Source organism: Manacus vitellinus, unplaced genomic scaffold (genome assembly GCF_001715985.3).
Source record: "Manacus vitellinus isolate BGI_N305 unplaced genomic scaffold, ASM171598v3 scaffold_96_pilon, whole genome shotgun sequence".
NCBI classification, from domain to species: Eukaryota; Metazoa; Chordata; class Aves; order Passeriformes; family Pipridae; genus Manacus; species Manacus vitellinus.
The window spans coordinates 23,982-34,321 of NW_021940901.1; positions in this window are offsets into that span (position 1 = coordinate 23,982).

Consider the following 10,340-nt stretch of genomic DNA (forward strand, 5'->3'; position numbering starts at 1 on the left):
TGGACTGAGTTCTGTAGCTGAGAGCTGGGGGAAGTTTCTCCACTGAGAGCAGCAGCAGGAGCAGCGGCAAAAACAGTACTGAGTGGAGAACAGTGGCAGAGAGCCAAGAGATAAGAAGAAGCAGCAGAAACAAGCATGCAGTTAAGCAGAGAGACAGAGAACAAAGTTCTACAGACAGAGTTTTGGGGTAAGAACTGAACCAAAAATCCCCCAAAACCCCTCTGAGACCTCCTAGAGAGGAGGGGTGGTGGACTCCCACTTGAGGGGAGTCTTGGAATGCAGCAGTACCAGCAAGAGGAGCTAAGAAGCTCAGATGTCCCGGAGCTGGACCGGGGTGGCCAGAAGGAATGCGGGGGAAGTGGCCTGCCCCCCCCACCACTGCTGCTGCTAAGCTGGCAGCCTGAGACAGAGCACAGGAGCTCTGGTAGAACTCTTGAGGCAAAGACTTTCAACTGAAAGCTGCCCGAGACGTTCTGACTCAGGGGTAAACCCCCTGAGGAAAGGGACCGTCAGGAAGACCCCTGCACTTCATGATATGACTGGTGAAGCGAACCTTTGTCCCAGCTAATTCGCAGTCCACGAGAGAGAAACCTTCGCTTGGAGTCAAAGGGCCGAGAGGGGTGAAAGGAGACACCCCCCTTGTGTGTAATGGAAGGAGATCCAACTACAACAGTCCAGCTACAGCTGCTGCATGGAAGAAGAGAGACACTGCTGCCCATAAGTGGAAAGGATCTTTTCCTCCTTCCCTTCTGGACTTTTATTGGAGGGAGAAGAGATTTGATCCAATGTACATACTGACTTATCATAGAAGAAATAATTAAGATTATGTATATAATGTATTATAATATTTACTTGTGTAGTGATTATAATAAAATTCCCTTCCCCCATATTGAGTCTTGTGTTGTGTCTGGAAAACCCATCTCACACTGGGGTGAGTTGTGGGAGGGGGGGGGCTTGGACTCGAGAATTGGATTTTGGGAGTCTCAAACCACCACAGTAGGACAGCACTAGTTCCTGGGAGCAGACAGTGTTCCTGATGAGCTCCAAGAGGAGCTTAGCCCAGGTGCTGTTTATCAAGGCCAAGACCTAATAAGCATTTCTGAGATCATAGTGGGGCCAAGGAGGGGTGGGTAGGATGCTTTTGTGCTTCATATCAGTAAAGTTGCTTAACAAAAAAAAATAATCCCCCTTTTACTATTTTTCTAAGCATTCCTATATTCTGTCTTAAAACAGCAATTTTCAAGCTTTCTAGATTACCTCCTTTTTCTTGCATAAAAGTTTATTCTTCCTTTGCTGCTTGTTACCCACACACATCTCTGTGGGTAGACAGGAATCACACTCTTGATATTTACTCACTGACCAACAATAAGATCACTAACATGAGAGCTCAGGTATTCATACTGAGAGAGATCAGGTACGGTGTAAACTTGGGCAAAAGTTACTTCCTCTCTGTGCACACCAGAAAGGATGCAGTAACCAAGATGCAGCATCTGTGAAAGCATGCAGGGGTCCAGGTCTCAGGCTGCAGGGAGTGCCAGAGCCTACGGCTGCTCTCAGAGGGCAGCAGGAAGAACAGCTGTGTGAGGTGCATTCAGGTCGACAGTCTGCTCAGCCTAGTGGCAGAGCTGAGTGATGAAGCAGAAAGACTAAGTAGTATTAGGGACTCTAAGGAGCATTGGCTGGGAGTGACTCAAAGCGGGGAAAAGATCTTAGCTCAGGAATTAGCAGGGCTCATTCAGAGAGTTTTGAACTGGATTTGAAGGGGACAGGGACAGGGACGGACTTGCCAGAGGTATGGGAAGGGGAGAACTATAACAACAACTCCAGTAGCAAAAGGAGGCTTAAGAGGGGATACATCAATCAAGCACAAGCAGCCAAAGATGTAACCAAGACAGGACTATGCAGCATCCCTTTGCACCCCTCCCAGGATACTGACACAATCAAATACTTCTATTAAGTGCCTGTGTGCCAATGCACTCAGTACGGGGAAAAAACAGGAGGAACTGGAGATCTGTGTGCAGTCACAGGACTTTGATCCCATTGCGATTATGGAGACAGGGTGGGATAGCTTGTATGATTGGAATGTTCTCATGAAGGGCTACAGGCTGCTTAGGAAAGACAGAGACCAGGAACACACAGTGGTGGAGTTGCCCTCTGTGTGAGGCAACACTTGGAAGGTATTGAGCTCTGACTCTGGATCATAGCAAGTCAAGAGCTTATGGGTCAGAATATAAGAGCAGACTACTAAGGGTGACACTGCTGTGAGCGATTGCTACAGGCTGCCTGATCAGGAGGAAGAAGTGGATGAGGCCTTCTACAGGCAACTAGAAGGAGCTGCAAAGTCACAGGCCCTGGTTCTTGTGAGGAGCTTTAACTACCTTGACATCAGCCGGAGAAGCAACACAGCCAAGAACAAACAGCCCAGGAGGTTCCTGGAAAGCACTGACGATAACTTCCTGGCACAGGTAGTGGAAGACCCCATGAGGAATGATGTGCTGCTCCCTCATACTAACAAACAGGGAAAGCCTTGTTGGAGATGTGAAGGTTGGGGGCAGCCTTGGCTGTAGTGACCATAAGATTGAAGACTTTGGTATCAGGTGAGGAGAAAGCAGGGCAGCAGGTAAGAATACAACCATGGATTTCAAGAGAGCTAACTCTAGCCTCTTCAGGAATCTTCTTGGAAGAATCCCATAGGAACAGGCCTCACAGGGAAGAGATAGACAGATCTGTTGCCCTCATCAGCCTTAGCTGTGGAGACCGCTGTTTGTAGCACTCTACCTGTCAGCAGCTGGGGGTACAGTTCTGGCTACTTACACAGCAAACATTTTCCATGCTCAACTGCTCTCAGTTTTGTGTGTCCCATACACCTTTCCACTTTGAGAATCTTGATCTTTTTTGAACTACAACTCTTAAACAATGCACAGTGTCAAACTTCAACTCTTGGCAGATCATCTGCATAGCTGTGTCTCAAAAGTAAGTTCATGAAGTCAAAGTAATGATCAAATGCATCTAATTAGTTTACCACAATACTAATGTTTTTTACTTAGATCACTCTCCCTACAAATAAAGCCAAAATGTACAAATTTGCTGATTCACTGTGATTTTGAGTCTTCCTTGCCAATGACAACTCATGTATGAGTTTACCTATTTCATAAATTCTAAACAATTGCTAGATTCAAAAAGGTTACCAGCCTGCTTGGCCTGCTCTCAGGTGGAGTTCAACAAAGAGTGGAGCTAAACCTATAAAGTTGTTATCAACTCTCTACCACATATAATCAAACAGATTATGCCATCTAAGAGATTACAGTAATTAGATCCAAAATTCATGAATAATTGATTCATGAAAATCAATTATTCTTATTGATCTCCTACATGGCACGATTACACAGACGAAAAGAGCAACATAGTTTGGTGTTAAACACCTATAAATTATTGCATAAATATTTTATAAGATTGCTGTACAATTCTTTTTCTGGGCTAAAACCACTTGTTTTAAGTGGTTTCTTAACTGGCTTTGACCATAGCTGTTGAGCCTGTCAACATACATTTTCTTCTGTAAATTTCCTTGTCTCAGGTACTAAAGAGTTACATCAGAGATACTGATCTTTCTAATTTAAAGTTGATCTGTCTTCATTATCCATCTAATGCCAACCACTCAAGACATATAAATGTATATAATTGCTATAATAAATGGATATAATTGCTACGTTAGCTCAATTCTATAAAACCTGGATTCATAATAGAACAATCCTGCACTTGAGAGTGGAATATTTACTATTGTTCTCACACACACGTACCACACAAAAAGGAATATCTGATGGGGCGGCATCAGAGCTTTTTGATTATGATCTATATTACAGAAAACCTAAAACTGAAGCATTATTCTTCCTGACATTACTTCATCATTGAGTTCTGCTCTTAAAGCTTTGAGTTCACAGGCGTTAAGAAGAAGCATAACCTCGCAGTGAGGAAAAAACTCCAAACACTAACATTTCTTGATAAGAAGCAGCATCAACACTCATAATCTTATCACTGATGTTAAATTTGTCATGTTGTATCAACTGGTATTATACACCTTTTATTGGGTTTGCATGGCAAGGGTCTGGTAGCAGGAGGGCTACAGGGGTGGCTTCTGTGAGAGGCTGCAAGAAGCTTCTGCCATGTGCAGAAGAGCCAATGTCAACTGGCTCCAACATGGACCCATCTGTTGGATAAGCCCATCAGTGATGGCGACAGCACCTCTGTGGTAATGTATTTAAGAACGGGAAAAAATCTGCTGTGCAACAGCAGCTGGGAGAGGGGAATGAGAATACATGGGGAAAATAGCCCTGCAGATACTAAGGTTAGCGAAGAAGGAGGTGGAGGAGGTGCTCCAGGCACCAGTTGATATTTCCCCACAGCCTGTTGTGAAGATCGTGGTGGTTCATGTTTGAGCAGAGATCCACTTGCAGCCCGTGGAGGGCCCCATGCCAGAGCAGGTGGATGCCCAAAGGAAGCTGTGACCCTGTGGGAAGCCCATGCAAGACTTTTGACCCCACCCACAGTGGACCAGCCTGTTCCTGAAGAACTGCACCCTGTGGAAGGGACCCTACACTGGAGCAGAGGAAGAGTGTGAGGACATTTCCCCCTGAGGAAGAAGGAGCAGCAAAGACAAGATGTGATGAACTGACCACAGCCCCCACCCCCTGACCCTCTGCACCACTGAGGGGAGGAAGAGGTAGAGAAATTGGGAGTAAAAGTTGGGAAGAAGAAAATTGGGAAGAAGGGAGGGGTGGAGAAAGGTGTTTGGAAGGTAGTTTTAAGATTTGATTTTATTTCTCATTATTTGATTCATAATTAAACTAACTTCCCAGCATCAAGTCTGTTTTGCCCATGATGGTAACTGGTGAGTGATCTCTCCCTGTCCTCATCTTGACTCATGAACTTTCCATTATATGTTTTCTACCCTGTCCAGTTGAGGAGGGGAGTGATAGTGGCTTGGTGGGCACCTGGCATCACACCTGGGTCAACCCACCACATAGTTTTAGCTTACAAAGTAAATCAGGTCGCAGGTATTCCAACTGCCCAACAGAGAAACTTCAGTGTAACATAAGAGCATTTTGAAATGCACAGACTTGTATGTAAAATACTTAGAAAGATGTGTCACAGTCCTAATTGCATTTTGAATAACACAGGATAACACTTAACACGTTACTGCTCCATAGTTAAATATTATTATATATTACAATTAAATAAAAGAATAAACAGTTTGGGATGTAGTTTCAACATGTTCCACAATAGAGACCTTAAGGATGCTGAAACGGTAAGAAGGTGTGCATCAAAGGAAAAAAGCGTTTGATAATTATTAATTGGAAAGTTATTCTACAGTTAAACAGTAACTATAAAAGATATCAGAGTTTAGTGGAAAGACCCAGGAGAAATTCCACAAAAGCATGCATGAAGCTTCAGACAGAAACAGGATTAACAAAAGGTGCGTAGTATGTATGTCATCTATGATACCAGACTTTAAAGAGTTTGAGGGATCTAGGCAACTAAAGGCTTTTAATCTTAACTAGTAAATATAATAATAAAGCATATAATCAGTAGACATCTGAAGAAATATGATCTACTGGGAAGAGGCAGCATGGGTTCTGATTAATAAAGGTCTGCTCTAGAAGTCTGCTGAAGTTCTTTGACAATCTGTGAATAAAGGCAGTCTGGTTTACCTGGATTTCAAAAAGGCTTTTGGCTAAATTCATCACCTAAGGCTTCAAGGAAGCTGTGTATCCACATAGGAATTCCTGATGTGGAGAAATAATTGGCTAGAAGATAGGGAACAGACAGTAAAAGCCAGTGATCTATTCCAAACAAAGGAAGGAGATCACTGAAATTCAGCAGAGGCTCTGAGCTGAACAGTGAACTGGAAAAATGACAAACAGCAAGCTCAATGTGTAGCAATGACATCAAGTTATTCAGGAAAGTGAGGATAAGGGCTGACTTAAAAAAAAAACTGCATGACTTCAAGAAACCAAACAGTTGTCCAATAAAATGGCAAATAAATTCCAAGTAGATAAAATGAAGCAAGTGAGGTGAAGGTGGAAGCCCAATACCAGATTCAGCTGTACAGCAAGCTCTGAAGTGATTATTAGCACTTAGGGACAAAATGGTGAAGTTTTAATAGTTCCAGAAAAAATATCAACCAGTTAGGGGAAAAAAAAAAGGAAAAAGGAAAGGAGTCATTAGAAATTATTACAAAAGCAAACCATAGAGCACTGTTATTCAAATCCATGACCTGCTCCTACTTCAAACAAATGCTGTGATGATGTGACTAGAACTCCACAAGAAAGCTATCTTAGAACTCAAAAAAGCTTGGGAAAAGGGAATAAGGATGACCAAAGTCACAGAAATACTACCATATTAAGAGTGACTAAGACGCAATTCTTCAGCCTCAAAACCTAGACAAGTTAGAAAGTGCCATGGGGATTACTGGATATAGAGTCAGTAATCATGCACTAACTATGGGTCATTAGTAGGACAAGGGAAGTATTTTTTCCCCTCCTTCTACCATTTGTGGGACCCCATATGGAATACTTTGTCCAGTTTTGGGCAACTCAATATAAGACACACACTGACATCCTGGAAGGAGTCCAAAAGGCCCCTGGAAGGTCAGTGGCACACAGCTCATGATGAAAAGGCAAGGCTGGGAGAGTTGGGCTCACTCACTCTGAAAGACAGAAGGTTAACAGGGACCTACTTGCTAGGTACCTCAGGTGTCCTTATAGAACAGATGGGGACAGAGCCCTTCCCTACAAAGTGCAGAACCAAATTAGAGGAAATGGGTGAAACAAGAAATTTTTAATACATAATAAGAAAATATTCTTCACAATGAATGTGGTCAAACATTGAACAGGCTGCCCAGAGTGCAGTGTAGAATCTCCAGTCCTCAGAGATGTTCAGAACTAATCTGGGCGTGGCATGGAACAACATGTCACAGCCAACTACCAAGGGTGCTTTGAGCATGTATATGGGGAGAAGGGTCAGACCAAATGTCTTACAGTCTTCCAAACTAATTTACTTTGTTATCCTGTGATGAAATAAAGCAAATGGAAAACAAGTTTAAAAAAAAAAAGGAGAAATGAGGGAAAATCACTCCATTTTGAGCTGGAATCCTCAATTGAATTCAACAGTTACTCTATGCTGGCATCAGCATTTTCAAACATATTTCAGAAGCATTAGGATGCTTTGATATTTCTAAGTTCCTTTGAAACAACCATTAAGAATGCTTTCTCCTTGGTTTTCATCCATCATTTACACTGTAGTCTCTGGCACCAGACCTACAGTCCCTAACCTAATTCTGTGCATTACAGCTCACACATGCAACTGTACACTGGGTGCTAGTCCCAGTTTTTCTGGGACTCAAACTGCACACAAACCCTGGCAGGCAGAACATCAAAGCACAGGAAGATCAAAGCCAGACAACCTATTTACTACTATTTTTTCTGAAAAAGACATGTAAACTTTCAATGGCTGGGAATGAAGCATCCATTTCTTCTCTCACACTGATGTTTATACCAGCATGCTTTCAGTAAGCTCACTCATATAAACCCAGCCCAAGAACAATCAACAGTGAAAAAAAAGAGAGCTGGCATTCATCAACCCTTGAAGCAATTTTTTTAAATTTAATTCAATTACAAAACATATTCTGGAAGAACTTTTCACAAGTTTCTGTTCATATCCTTTATCGTATTGCTCAGGAAAGCAAAGACCAGTAATCTAGAACAGTTTAATCAAATTACAAGAGTTCCCATATCTGTAGTCTACCCTGCCCACTGAAACCCCACCTCATCCTCCCCTCCCAGATTCCACCCTCACTTTTCTGAGGAGATGGGGCATTCTTGAACTCCTGTGACTGAAGAGAGTGTGGCAGAGTAAAAAATGGGGTGGTGGTGGGGGAACACATGACATACAATCATCCTCAAATGTTTAAAAAAGTGGAATATTGGTAAGGGAGGATTGCCTCAAACCTGCCATGGTTGTAATCCTTCAGGCAATGAGATTATATTGCCATTCTCCCACTGTTGGTTAAACCCAAATTTTAACATTTTAACCCCATTGCACTTTCTGAATCTAACTATCCCATGGTCACTTTAAAAGCACATGAGGAACACCTGACTCCTTTCCAGGCTTACCTACTTACTGTTTGGAGTTAGACTTGGATGCTGGATCAGATAGCCCACATTACTGAAATAACTGAATGCTAGCAAGGGAAAGCAATTTGCCGCTGGCTAAGCTGGGGATGGTTTTTACAAGTTATGGGCAGTGTTCACTAGAACAGCAGCTTGGCATGGATAATAGAGCATCCTACAATGATCTGAAAAAAGAAAAGGGTAAGTATAGGAGAAACTCCCCCATTTGTGTCTATCTCCCCTACCTCTTTTTCCTTGCGAGAAGATTGTTTCTACTCCTGTGGACTGTTAAGATTCCCTGCTAAAATCCCCTCTGCTCCCATTCCCCAAAACAGGAAATCGGCAAACAACCACTGCTCATCCTAGGGAACCATCAGATGCCCAAATGGCACCAGGAGAAGTGCTCAGTAACTGTGAGCAGCTGCTGCCACACACAAGAAACAGTTGCCCGCTTCCCAGCACATGGAGGACACACTGTTTTGACTAAGTCTTTTTAGGACCAACTTTCATTCATCAGCACAAAACCAAAGCAAAAGAACAAAGTGTTTCTCCAGCTTTGCCATGACTTCTTCATAGAGCCTTTCTTTTCCATCTCTGTGTTTTAGGTTACTAGGGGAGCCTGTCTCTTTCCTTTTGCTCTCTCAGACCTTCATAGACAACACTTTATCACATTTTAGCTGGGCTTGTTATTCAGGCAGGTCTGCCTGGCTCCAGGTTCTTAGACGTAAGAGCACAGTAGTACTACAGATCAGCATAAAACTAAAATGTCCTTTAGAAAAAATGTTAATTGCTTATGTAAAACAACATTCTGTATATTTCCTCTCAGGTACAATTCATATGCTACAGAGATTGTGTGGAATCAGAGAAACTCCTTCCCAAGGTTATCTAGTGAAAACACGCAGGAGAACTGCAATCCACAGTCAACTTAATTTTCACAGTTACAGCTTAATTTTGTGATTTTGTCTTCTTTTACCTCAAAGAAAAAAAAAAAGATGTTGACCTTGAAGTGAGTATGACACCTTTTCCCGTTAAAAAGTCATTCTAACAAGAGGTGCTCAATTAAGCTAGAAACAGATGTCATCTCCTAATCCAAAATTCTGCTCTTGCAGTAAAAATTATTTAATTTTACCCAGTTTACGCTGTGAAACACCTTCACCAGTTCCAATTTTTGGCTCTTCCTACTCAGTAACAGATGCTTGAGTGATGTTTCTCACCAGGGACACTCCCCAGAATTCAGCTTCCCAATAATCACATTACCTATTATGCACATCATCAGCCTGAAGATAGAGTCATGCTTCCACCTGAAGCCTGGGGCTGGCCAGACAGGTAGTAGTGCAGATGATAGGATAGCATGGTAGAGATTTTCAAGGATGTTTCTTGGCTACTTAAGAGGAAGATGGAAGCCATCAAATTCCCATAGCCTTCTTTGTGGTCTTAGGAGAAGTTCCCAGCGCTGTGACAACAGCAGCTTACTTCCATTATTTTTTAGGATTTTGGGGACTGTTACCATAGAATCATGGAATCACAGAATTTTAAGGGGTTGGAAGGGACCTTAAAGATCATCTAGTCCCAACCACCTGGCCATGGGCAGAGATACCTCCCACTATACCAGGCTGCCCAAGGCCTTATCCAACCTGGCTTTGAACACTGCCAGGCTTGGGGCATCCACAACCTCCCTGGGCAGCCTGCTCCAGCGTCTCACCCCTCTCACAGTAAAGAATTTCTCCCTAAAATCTAATCTAAATTTCCCCTCTTTCAATTTGTACCGAATACTCCTTGTCCTACCCCTACAGTTCCTGACCACAACTCCCCCTCTGGCTTCCCCTTCAGATACTGGAAGGTTGCTAGGAGGTCTGAACGCAACTTTCTGTTCTCCAGGCTGAACAGCCCCAACTTTGTCAGCCTGTCTTCGTAGGGGAGGTGCTCCAGTCCTCTTATCAACTTCGTGGTCCTCCTCTGAACGTGCCCCAACTATTCCCTGGCTGTGGGATATACACGAGAAGGAGACGAAAGGCAAGTCTCGGCGGCAACATCTTCCGGTGGGCTTCACCCCACACCTTTTCCCAAATCAAGAAGGCAGCTGGTTGCCCAGCCTTCCCTGAGCAGGGAACCGGAATCCTCCACACTTACGCGGTCACTCCTGCAGCGAGAGCGCCTGCCAGGAGCTGCACACAC